Source organism: Nilaparvata lugens, chromosome X, assembly GCF_014356525.2.
Source record: "Nilaparvata lugens isolate BPH chromosome X, ASM1435652v1, whole genome shotgun sequence".
NCBI lineage: Eukaryota > Metazoa > Arthropoda > Insecta > Hemiptera > Delphacidae > Nilaparvata > Nilaparvata lugens.
Window position 1 is genome coordinate 35,798,629 of NC_052518.1, and position 12,880 is coordinate 35,811,508.

At 35.7% G+C, this 12,880-nt stretch overlaps 1 protein-coding gene across 1 annotated transcript in view; it reads right to left on the reverse strand.

Annotated features, from left to right (window-relative positions):
• Positions 1 to 9,242, reverse strand: part of LOC111049205 (sodium- and chloride-dependent GABA transporter 1) — a 168,510-nt gene extending 159,268 nt beyond the window's left edge. Inside the window, exon 1 of the mRNA XM_039443210.1 lies at positions 9,095 to 9,242. The gene's annotated coding sequence lies outside the window, so the exon portion shown is untranslated. The remainder of the gene's footprint in view (positions 1 to 9,094) is intronic.
• Positions 9,243 to 12,880: the final 3,638 nt, after the last annotated feature.

Below are 12,880 nucleotides of genomic sequence, written 5' to 3' on the forward strand. Positions count from 1 at the left end.
CCGTACATAAATTCATGTTGAGTTATAAATAGAAACGAATATGCTACTTTTGCCTGGTGAAATATTGAGTATATAACTGTAGCGAAGAAACTGAACATATTAGATATTTTATCAGAGAAAAAGATCTTATTTTTCGAGACAGGCTATCTCTGTCAGATAGCAAGCAGAGCAGAATCGAATTGGAAGCAGAAATTCATCAACTGCAATTACCGGTTGAACGGCAACCCACATTCATTCACTGGCCGAGACACGCATCCCCACTCACTACATCAAACAAACTCGCAATTTTCCACCGATAATATTTCACTTTCCCCAACAGGTGTACGTTAAATCAAGATTCTCTCAAATATAGAACAGTCAGGCTCCTGGGGAGTGTAATCGAGCTTCACGCTTCAAATTATTGAGGAAGTGGATGTTTACAGAAATATCCAGCTACAACCACCTGTTCCATTTACTATTTCACATGGGAAATGATTATTATTGGTAAGATTCTCTGGATCGTATACATTTTTTCTGCCACATAACATTCTAAGAATACTCAAAATTTTCTAATAAGTCATTAAAAACCTCTGAGCGGAACGTTTTGCTCGAATAAACTACAAGAAGTATTAGAAATCTCAGAAAACCTGAATATAATAATAAAATCTGCTTTCAAGGCAGTGTAGCAGGAAAGATCTAAAGTTTTGAACACCGTACTTAGAAAAGACATTCCAAACAATAAACCACAGGCTTTGATTCATGTGAACCAAGTTTCCGACTCTCGACTACATGTCCTGCAAGTAGTTTAATTATATCTGCTACGAAATATAATTTGCATTGTTTGCAATGCTCATTGACAAAGGCCTATATTTAAAGTCAACATATTTCAACCTCAATAGAATAAATATTATGTCATGAAGCTGTACATGGATGATACTTATTAGAATAAACAGCATTGAGTGAGGATCTTCGAAATTTTCAAACTAATAAAGAAACTTTCCATTACTATTCAAACGTATCGAAACTTATAGAATGTGTAACTGTGTATGAAGTCCTGCTCCATTAGGAGTCTTGTTATAATATTGGTCATTCAAGATTAAAAGAATGGATTTTTCCAATAAATGCGTTTTCTCGAAATTATAATTAACAGAGAAATACATATATGGTGAATTACAAATTATGCTTATTACCTATTGACCAAGTCATCATCAGTCATTCATGACTAATTATCCTTACTTGGAAATCGAAGTCTACTAGTATGCTACAAAATATTCCAGTAATTTAATTCCAATAATTTAGTACAAGAAATTTATATATATATATATATACATTTACAGGAAATTTTATATATTTATTTATATTATATGTAAAAGATTTAATCGGGTACATCCGTTTGTTTTGACTTACACACTTAGATACTGGGGAAAATCCCAGTCCTACGTGAAGAAGTCGTACGATTTTATCAGCCAGGTGGGAAATATAACACTCAACTCGGGGGATATACTAGCTAGCTTAGACGTAATCTCTCTATACCCCAACATCCCAGTCGACGAAGCCCTCTCCATAAAACAAACATTTCTCCAAATCAACAGTAGGGTTGACTAGCCACTGCTTGAAAAACACATATTTCATACACAAAAATCAGTATTATGGGCAAATTGAAGGAGCACCAATGGGCACCGAAGATGTCATTTGAGATAATGACGAAACGTCAGAAATTTAGTTTCCTGTTACTTCATGAAATAAAAACACGGTCTCTCTTAGTCACCCAAAAGTATAATTTGAAGGGTTTACTATAGCCTATAGTTGTCGTATAGCCTACCTGGAATATTGGGCTTCAGTGGAAGAGTCAGGGGACGTAAGGCAGGAGCTCTATTGTTCTACTGTTAAAAACATATCCAGGGAATGCAAGAAGTTGGGAGAAGAAAAGAGTTGCCTAGAAGCGCAGTATTACTTGTGTAGCAGTAAAAAGGACGTGACAGTACCAATGTCCTACGGCGCGTGGATAGATGATCTGGTCCAATTTTTTGAGAAGTAGATTTGTGTCGATCTGCTTTCACAAGTGCTGCGTTTGAAGCAGGTATTTTATAACACACATATTGAGCAGCAAATTAACTGCACGTAAAGCCATCATCAAGTAGTGTAAATGTAGTGTACTATTGAATTAGTTCATAATTTTGTTCAAGCAAGAAAGCTCCTTGCTGAATGAGATTACTTTTTACGAATTTTTATCAATTGATTCTTATCAGATAATGGTAGCAGGAACTAATAATTATTGATGGTTTGGTACTTCTGAGCGATTTGTTTTTTCTGGAATTTTAAAACTAGCACATAACGAAATAATAATTTACAATTATTGTCAAACTTGATTCAGAGTATTATCGGCGTGTATTATACTGATACGGAGTGCAAATTACATTGATTCCGGCCCATACATTACTATTCAGACACTACTTACTATTCATTACTATTCGAGACATTCTGGCCCTAACCATAGACTACGCGTGGCGAAAAGTGGGTTGGCTTACGACAACTCACAACTTTTGATGATTAAGAGTGACTAGCTACATCATAAATTTTCTCAAACATTTGCACTTTCCAAATAAATAGGTAATTCATCAAATGAACTTGAACTGAAGTATTTTTGTAGTGTATAGTGCACAAGAATGAGTGGTATATCATTGTGGTCCAGGAAGTTAATTAATGCCCAGTCATTAAAGTTCATAAATTCCATTTAACTTTCCCAATTACATATCGAATACAATTGAAGTACCTAAAAAGTGATGATTGTCCGTTAGTATCTGGAAAACAGCTTCGAAATGAAGAGAGTCCAATGTCAGTTAACAATTATTGAGAATATCCTTTTTAGACAGATTCAGGACTAAAAGATCCTATCTACCACACTGTGTACCAGAAAGCCTAAACTTTCCCAGAAAAGTGTCAACTCAATATTGAGAAAATGAGCTTTCACAAGTACGCGTGACTTTGAAAACCCGGAAAACTTGAAAGTTAAAAGAGGATCTAACAATTCTTCGATTGCAGGTCTACAAGGCGGCAGCGGCGAAATTTGGCTTTTCCAAAGTGTGGTCCAATGATGGAATTGTGAAATGGGTTGAGGGAGAGGATGAAGGAAAGCGGATTCGTTAGGCTCTCTGATCTCGATTAGCTACTATTGTTGGGTTTTCAACACCCTCTTCACGTTGACTGTTAATGCACTCTGTATTCATGAATATTTATTTGAAATATTAGGACTTTGCAAATGAATTTACTCTTAAAGATATTACAGTTCATTCTAGGATGTAAGTTAATTATTTTTCATAATTTATTATTCAATCTTTTTGTTTATTTATTTTTATGAGTAATAGTTACTGTTGCAATGATTGGTGTTATGTCTCCAATGTCATGCATATTCTGTGAAGTCTTCTAAAACTTCTTTCCCTTTAATACCGTACCGTTATAATGAAGTTGAAAATATGTTATGAATGACTTTCCATTTATACTGATCATATAATGATGTATAATTACATAAATATATTCATCAGGTGTATATACGATAAATAAAAATCAGGTTTATAATTGGATTTGGCTTTTCCAATGCTATCACTCTATATTTTCCCTGATTTGCATAAATAGCATTTCTTAGCGACCAGTTTACAATTGTTGCTTCTTAGTTATTGCTCTATGATTAATTATTGTGGATCTATAGCTTATAGTTTCTCATGCTGAATTGCAGCATATTTTATATTCTTTCCTGTCGAATCTGAAATACTTATATTAATGGTATTATATTTACTAAAATTTCAACTGATTCGTTATTGTATTTCACACTAGTTTGCGCTTGTTTATGATCTATACGTCTATAATACCTTACTATGAACTGGAAATAAGTAACTATTATTACCCTATACTATTTTATTACTATTTTATACTGTTAATACCCAATACTATCTTATTACTATTTTATATACTGATCATAATGATGTATGATTACATAAATATATTCATCTATGATTAATTGTAGATCTGTGTCTGGTTTCTCATGTTGAATTGCAGCATATTCTATATTCTCCCCTGTCGAATCTGAAGTACTTATACATTGTATTAATGGTATTATAATTATTGAATTTCAACTGTTCCGTTATATTTCACACAATAGTTTTCGCTTGTTTATCGTCTATACGTCTATACATTACTATGAACTGGAAAGAAGTAATTATTATTACCCAATACTATTTAAAAATACAAGCTTCTTTAGTCCATATAGGAGTCGGACTTGTACCCCATTAATTGAAATAATAGTAATGATAATGTTTGTGTTTGATGATGAATGCTTGTTAGAGTGTTGTGTGTGCATGTGTTGCTCGCTGGTTGTGTTGTGCTGGCCTTCGTCTCGCTGCTGCCGCGGTCTCGTCGCGGCCGGTCGCCGTGGTTCCTGACCAGCCCGCCTCCCCGGGCCAGCATGCTCCGTCCGTTCGGTCTGCCCTCTGTCAAGCTCTCTCACACTCCAACGGCTTGTTAAAGGTTGCCCACATCAATGCCCAATCGCTACCGTGTCATATTGATGAGGTTAGGACAATGTTTGATAGTAGCTTGTTGGATCTTGTCCTGGTATCAAAAACTTGGCTGAAACCACATATAAGTGATAAATGTGTCGAATTGACAGAAATGACCGTCTCCATAACGGAGGAGGTGGTGTGGCAGTCTATGTCGGATCTCATCTTCCAGTTACCATTTTACATGTGTCTGATAGCATGATTGCTAATGAGACTGAGTTTATGTTCTTGAGTGTTTCTGTAAGAGGGGTTCACTTGCTTGTATGTGTTTGTTATAAGGCTCCTGACATTGGTTGTATTAGAGAATTTGAAAAATCTTTATTAGACCTGATGACTGGTTTCAAGCATGTTATTGTCATGGGTGATTTTAATACCAATCCACTTGATTTATCTTCTTTGAATAGATCTAATTTTGTTTCTATGTTCAATTGCTGTAATATGTCTATTTTACCTATGCAGGCAACGCATCACACGGCGACTGCTGAGACCTGGCTGGATGTGGCTGCTGTTGGTGATGCAAGTTTGGTTGCTCACCATGGATAACTTCCTGTCCCTGGAATTTCTAACCATGATTTAATATTTTGTGCCTACCGACTGCATCCTCCAAAACCCAAACAGGATTTCATCACCTACAGGAATTACAGATATCTTGATATGAATTCTCTTCTGTTGGATGCTGCCTCAATCCCATGGTATGAAGTTGTCCTAACTGCCAACGTGGATGAAATTATTGAAAAATTGAATACTTTTTTGTTGGTCCTATATGACACACATGCTCCTTTAGCTACCAGGAGAGTTAACAAGAAACCTGCTCTTTGGTTTGGTCCAGAGATTCGTGAGATGCAGAAAGTGAGAGACTCTGTCTTCCGTAGAGCCAAACGTTCTAAATCAGCAGCTGACTGGGCAGAATACAAACGACTAAGAAATAAAACTCAGCAGGAGATCAGGAATGCCAAGGTGAGGTTCTATTACCAGTCACTCTCACAACGGCAGCCTACTAGAACTCTTTGGTCAAAGTTGAAAAATCTTGGTATTGGTACGTCACAAATTAAACATAATATTCCTTTCATCTTAGATGATATCAATAGCCATTTCAACAATGTGCCTGTTGATCTGACTGGTGCTCATGACTACCTTAATGCTATCTCGGCTACTCCTCGTGCTGCTCCTGATCAGCGGTTTTCTTTTGCTCCTGTCACTGAAACTGATGTATTCAGAGTGGTTACAGGGATGTCAAGCAATGCCGTGGGAGTTGATTGTGTTCGAATTAAATTTCTAAAAGATACCCTACCTTTCACCCTGTCTGTTCTCACCATAATTTCCAATGAATCTTTGGCTTCTTCAACTTTTCCAATGATTTGGAAGTCAGCGTTGGTTTCTCCTCTCCCTAAATGTCCTTCCATAAAATCATTTTCTGACTTGAGGCCAATCAGCATTCTCCCTGCTCTGTCCAATTGCCTAGAAAAGCTTGTCCATCAACAGTTCTCTGCTTTCCTTCAAAGTTTCCAGCTACTTTCCATTTATCAATCTGGATTCCGCTCAATACATAGTACCACAACCGCATTGCTGAAAGTTACAGAGTATATAAGGTCTGCTATGGATAGAGGACAGGCAACTATACTCACACTATTTGATTTTTCAAAAGCTTTCGATTGCGTTTATCATCCCCTACTCCTTCTGAAATTGAAAAATCTTGGCTTTGAAGAGATTTGTGTCAAATGGGTCGAATCCTATCTATCTAATCGCCGGCAGTGTGTCAGAGCCAATAATGAGGTGTCATCATGGAAAGATGTTACCCGCGGAGTCCCTCAAGGTTCAGTACTTGGGCCTCTGCTGTTCTCTATTTACATTGATGACATCACCAAGTATATAAAAAACAGTAGGTGTCATCTCTACGCTGACGATTTGCAAATCTAAAGGCATTTTGCTGTTGCTGACTCTGATGCATGTGTGGAGCTGATGAACGCTGACATTGATGCTATAAGTAGCTGGGCATATAATCATGGCATGAATGAGGGGAAAACAAATAGCATCATTGTTGCTCACAGCCGTTTGCAGAAAAGACTCCAGGTGCAAAATGTTCCAAAGCTGACATTGAATGGTGTCGAGCTGGAATACCAGGACAGGGTTGAAAATCTAGGTCTCATTATAAATAAAACTCTTTCATGGATTGACCAGGTGGAACTTGTCTGCAAAAGAATATTCTCCTGCATTTACAGTTTGAAAAGGTTTGCCCTATTTCTACCACAGGATATAAAAATCATGCTGGTCAAAACTCTCGTTATGCCTCATTTTAACTATTGTGACACTGTAATAAATGACATGACTGTGGAGCTCTCAGACAGATTGCAGCGTGCTCAAAACTATTGCATAAGATTCATTTTTAATTTAAGGCGATTTGACCATGTTTAAATTTTCTATAATGAGCTATCATTTTTAAAATTAACTGAACTCCGTACCTTGCACATCCTAACACTCCTTCATTCCATGATTAAAACGAAATCTCCTTCCTATCTGTTTGAGAGCTTCAAGTTTCTGTCTGAGGTCAGTGTGCGAGCAACTCGTCGTGGGGACTCACTGCTGTCTTTTCCTATATACAGGACAGCAACTTTCGAAAAGTCGTTTACCATCACGGCATGCAGACATTGGAACAATCTTCCCGATGAGATTAGGAGTATTGAAGGACGTGCTCGCTCTGGGGTGGAGGTCAGGTGGCTGTTATTGGCGGGTCTGCAGGGGTAGTGCGATGGTGGCTAGTTGCGATGCAATCTGTGGGCTATGTGAATGTTGTATGAATGATTTTTGATGAATTTTCTTTGTATCAACGTTCTTCCTATATTATTTACTTAATTTTATTCATTATTATTTTTTAGTTATTTTGTAATTTATTGATTTACTTAATTTACTTTTGCACCAGACAAAAATGGTTGATTTTTATTTACAATTTTATGCATTATTCTCAGTTTCATATTGTTATAGTTGTTTTGTATTATTTCTTATTGTAATGTATTATTATTTGCCTGTAAGGTTGAGTGGTAGAAAGGACTTTCTGGTCCTAACTCCGCCTAATAAAGAGTATTTCATTTCATTTCATTTCTATAAGATAATATAATATAAGATAAGATAAGATTCTTTATTTCGCATCCAATTTACAACAACAGAACAGCGCACAAAACTAAAAAAAAGATAGCAAATAAGAATAATAAAACAATACTTAAGACAACTTTTTAACCGAATAAATATGAAATTTTCTGATAATACTAATTGTATTAATTCTCATTATAGGATGATGGAATTTAATCTAGCACAGCTACTCTGTTTTACAAAAATACACCATAATTAATGCACGAAATAAAATACTGCATGCAAAGACCTTGATGACAAGGTAACGTTCGGGCTATTCCAAATAAGAACTTACTTTAGTCACACTGTTTACCACAGCTATTGATGATCAACGTCTATTCAATTGTGTATGAAATTGAATGTTGAATCAAATTATTGAACTTATTTAGGACGTTCAGAATTTTCCCTTAGCTTGCTAGGATCTTATGACTGCTTATTGGTTCAATCATCAGTTTAGGCCTATAGTGATAGAGGTTGAAAGATGTAAATCATCATTTGTAGTGATAAAGGTAGTAAGTGTAGATGAATTATGGATTTTCAGTGCTATTTGTTGAAAATATGGTTCCTGGTATGCAAGTTCCAGGGGTGGCGGGCAGAGTATACTGTTGGTACTCTGATGGGGGATCCACCCCGGGAAAACATCCAAATTTAATCTTGAAAAGGGTGTTTCAAGCTATTTGAGAGCAAGGAAAAAATTGAGGGGAATGTTACGAAATATTTTGTGGCTCTTTCATTTTTCTCCCAAGAGGTACTGGTACGGCGTAAAGGGGCACAAAAAAAAACACTGTTTATTCGAAGTGATCAGTAGTTGCAAACGATCAAGAAATTAACAACTCCATTTTTTCAGGATCAATTTACCATAATTCCATGAAATATTCATCTCGCTTTTAATACCTCAGACGCTTAGAGCAAGCTTTCCTGAGCTAATTTCAACTAACTTGAGATGTTTTTTGAAAGATTAGAGTCTCTAGAATTACTCTCACTCCCTAAAATTATTAATAAACTTTTAAAATATTGTCACAGCATCTTACTAGTGGAACAACATTGAGTTGTATACATATACCAATAAAGGGGGATATATTCATTGTAGGTGGATATGATATTTGAACAATTTTCAAACTTGGAATGTGAATAAAAATAAATAAGAATTTATGTTATCGTCTCATAAATTGCTTTGTTACGCTACCTGAACTTTCTTGTCATAAAGTCAACTATGAAACTTTGTTTAATTTCATGTAAATTAATGTGAAACCATTGTTTATGAAACTGAATGTATTGGAAGTTGAGAACTTCAGTTATAAATTTATATAATGCTTGTTACTTACCACTAAATTATTAATGAACTAGATGGCTATTGCAAGTTACTAGCAAATTGTAAATGGATGAAGTGGATTCACAGTATATAAATGAATATGAAAAAGGAATGTTGAATAAAGTACCTCAAGATCGTCCGGTGGCCATGTCGATGTCCAGCTGTACACGATGATGTTTGATGTGTGACTTGCCACTGACTGATCACTGATCACTCTGGCCGCAGTTGAGAGCAGCAATCAAGAGCTGAGTGCAACGCGCCATGCCAGGCTTACCAACTCACCCACATCCAATGTCATTGGATGCCCCATATTTATTTCGAGCATGCTCCTTACTTGTCCATCTTACTTCAATTAGTTTCAAATATTCAACAGTTTTACACCCTCGTATCCATAAGAGAATATATATTAAAATAGTAGAATTTTGAATTGAGATTTTCACTGTTTATACGACTAGCCTCTGGCTGGAGAAGTCGCTCAAGATGCCTTTGATATTCTGTCAGCTGTTCTATTGGAAGCAGTGGAAAGTTGAGGAAAGTTTTATTATGTTATTAATTGAATTCAATTATTGATAATCAAGTTGATAGCTCATTTGCGATTAGTAATGATATTCTTCTCATGCACTTCCAATGAACTTCTGCATTTTTCACTTCATGAACTTCCTGTAATTTCAAATGCACTTTTCATGAACTTCCTGTAATTTCGTAGAAAAAGACAAGGAGATGGAGAATTTTTTTGGCAAACGAACTTAATCTGTTCAATGGTTCAAATAATTTTTGTCTGAATTTGGAATTTCTTCATGAAAACAATCAAAATTTATTGTTGAACATACAAAGAAACATTCCTTCCCAACCTATGAATTTATTGGATATGAATCGTAAAAGCAATTAGTAATCACTATATACTGCACACTTCGAATTCTTCTGCCGCCATAATGTTCATACTCCATTAAATTTTATTCCAAATTCCAACTCGGAGGGTTAAGTGTAAGTAGAGGGCCAACTGCGCCCTCCTAGGTATAAAATAAAGACAGTCATTCTATTCTATTTTTCTGTCAGAACTAATATTTTGGGGATAATGATGATGAGTCGAAATCACAGGCAAACACCTCAAAAACAAGGTGATCGCCGAAATTTTCAGGTTTATTCATTGCTTGTATTTTGATAAACGTTCAAGAAAATTTACCGTTTATTGCACAAGAATCTTCCAATAACCTTCCTCTACAATTTTCATATCATGAATTTTCCCTCTACAATACATATTTCATTAGTTATAACCTCTCAAAATCCAACAAGAATTATTTTTCTTAATTTCTAAAATTTTGTTCTATTATAACTTTTCCTGTGCAAAAGATACAGAAGAATATTGAATCTATGAATTTCAGATCAAATTCTCAGCTTTAAAATACTATGATTACAAGCGCAGTACCTCAATAGAATGTGTTTTCCAGCGCCCTCCAATGAAAACCTTGCATGATTTCTGGTGCACTTTTCCATGGGCATGAGGTAAAAAGCTAGAACTATAAAATAGATTTTTCATGACTACTCCATGATAATGACTTGCAAGTTGCAAATTTTCTCAATCTCTATGTTAGAACAAGCTGAATGAGAATATTGATGATAGAAACAACGAAAATGGTAATCATCATTGAAAAATTCAAATTTTGCCTGTGATTTCGACTTATCATCATCGTGTTTCTCATTATATTAGTCCTAACGAAGAAATTGAGACATCTTCCAGAGTTGTTACACAAAAATGACCACGGAGTGCCTTTTTTAGTAAATTTGCGCTGAGGCTCACTAACTTCACTTTTTACAATTTGTTTTTGATGCGCTCGATAACTCGGTTGCCTCTGTTTCCGTCCGGAAACCTTCCCCCTTTCCACGTCAGCGTGCCAGAAGGCCTAACTGCTGCTCGTGAAAGAGTCAGTTCTCACGAGATTCGTGAAGCGGGTACTTGTCAGGTCTTAAATATTCCTCTGTGAGAATATCTACAGGCTACCAAACATCCGTCGTCTCCCTGTCCCATAGAGCCGTAACATTCGTGAGACCTATTTGTTATCCCTCAATTTGTTAGTTCTCCGAGTCATTCAGACATTAGCTAGCAAAATATCATTGTCGCTGCAATGGGCTCGTTCTGTGTACATGAAAGGTGGTAAATTCGGCTTCAGTCGTTGAGTAGATAAGACGTCTCGGTTTTCGCTATGAGCCTGTACCGCTATTCCTAAACTCGGTAGAACTTGAGTCTTTTTCGTGTTTTAAAAGTTGAAATAAGTATAATTTAGGGCCAGTTTCCGAGCTCAGGATCTATAAGTTATGGACTTACAGAGTGCAGGACTAAAATAAGCGCTCGGGTCTAAATTGACTTTCTGCTATTCACCCTATTTTATTTTCTAAACTCAGGGGTCTATTAAGTTCTCGACTTATTTGAGTCCAAGACTTTAACGCAGTAAACATGAGGGGAATTCACAATATTTTGCTGTGGTATTGTTGGCATTATATCAGACAGCTGATTGCAGCGGGATAATTCTCTCCAAACTATTTTGTAAAAATACGTTTTGCTTTCTTTGTAGGCCTATTCAAAGCGAACCCTTTGAAAGGTGAATGAATAAACATTTCATTTTACGTAAAGCTATTATTGATCATTGATCCCAACCAGTGATTTTGGAATAAAAATTTCATTAGGCTATTGAGTTTGAAAAAAAAACTGGAATAATAATTAATTATTGTTATATTATTATTAATATCTATAAAAGGCTAAGCCCCGACAGACTGAAATCACACCACAGCCCAAACTACTGAGCCTACAAACTTGAAATTTTGCACAATTGTTTATGATAGCCTCAAAACATCCGCTAAAAAAGGATTTTCAGAAATTTGCCCACCTGAGGGAGCTGGGGCCCCCAAAAATGTTGTACTTTTTAACCGCTCATTGCACAGCAAAGTCATGAGGAACTTATTTGTTCAGCTACGAAAAAAAATTAGATCTATCTAGAAAAATTCCGACCAGGAGCAGACAGGGGTCCAGGAGAGGGCATTTTTTGAAAATTTTCATGTAAAATCACACTACAGCTCAAACTAATTGGCCTACAGACTTAAAACCAAACATATGCTAGACGCGCACTAAGAACGGATTTTGAGATATTTCGCCTCTAAGGGTTTCAAAGGATGGAAAAGGATCCTATTTAGTAAGGTTATGAACATGGTAAGGTGAATACCATATGGAACTGAGATAATTGACACATGATATTCTATCATGTTATAATCATTGGAAAGCTTAAAATAATATTTTATCAATCAGCTGATCAAATTTAATTTTCTTTGAATCGAAAGCGCAAGCTTGCCATGTGTTTGTTCCATTGTTGTATGCTTGTCCAGTTCGGTTTGCGCCTTCTATCAGCTGTATATGGAGTCTCATACATTCCGATTAGAACAGAGCGCAGAGATTTTCTTTGGTTAGGAGTTTGTTGATAATTCTTTTTTCAAATTCAAATTTTATTGAAAACAAAAATTACATTGAAAAATTTCTTAATAGATAACAAGATTACAAAAACGGGATGTCAAACATAGACCTACATTTTTTGTAGCACGGCTACAAAAAGACAAACTTTAGTACTAGCTGTGAGTTCATTTAATATAACTTATATTTTTGTGTTAATATTTTGTGAACAAAAAGTACGAGTTGATGAGAGATGTGAGTAATTTCTTATATTTGATCTGAATGGTTATTCATATTGTAGTAGTCGGAGTTACTACAATCAAAGTCTTCTATTTTGTAGCTGATCAATTCCATACGTATTGATTGTCCATAATGTATCCAGTGTCCATAAAGGAAGTGATTGAACTACTCACAATTAATGGCTTACTGGTCCTTCATAGAATTTATAGTATTCCTGGTGATTGAGCCTGTCTTTTT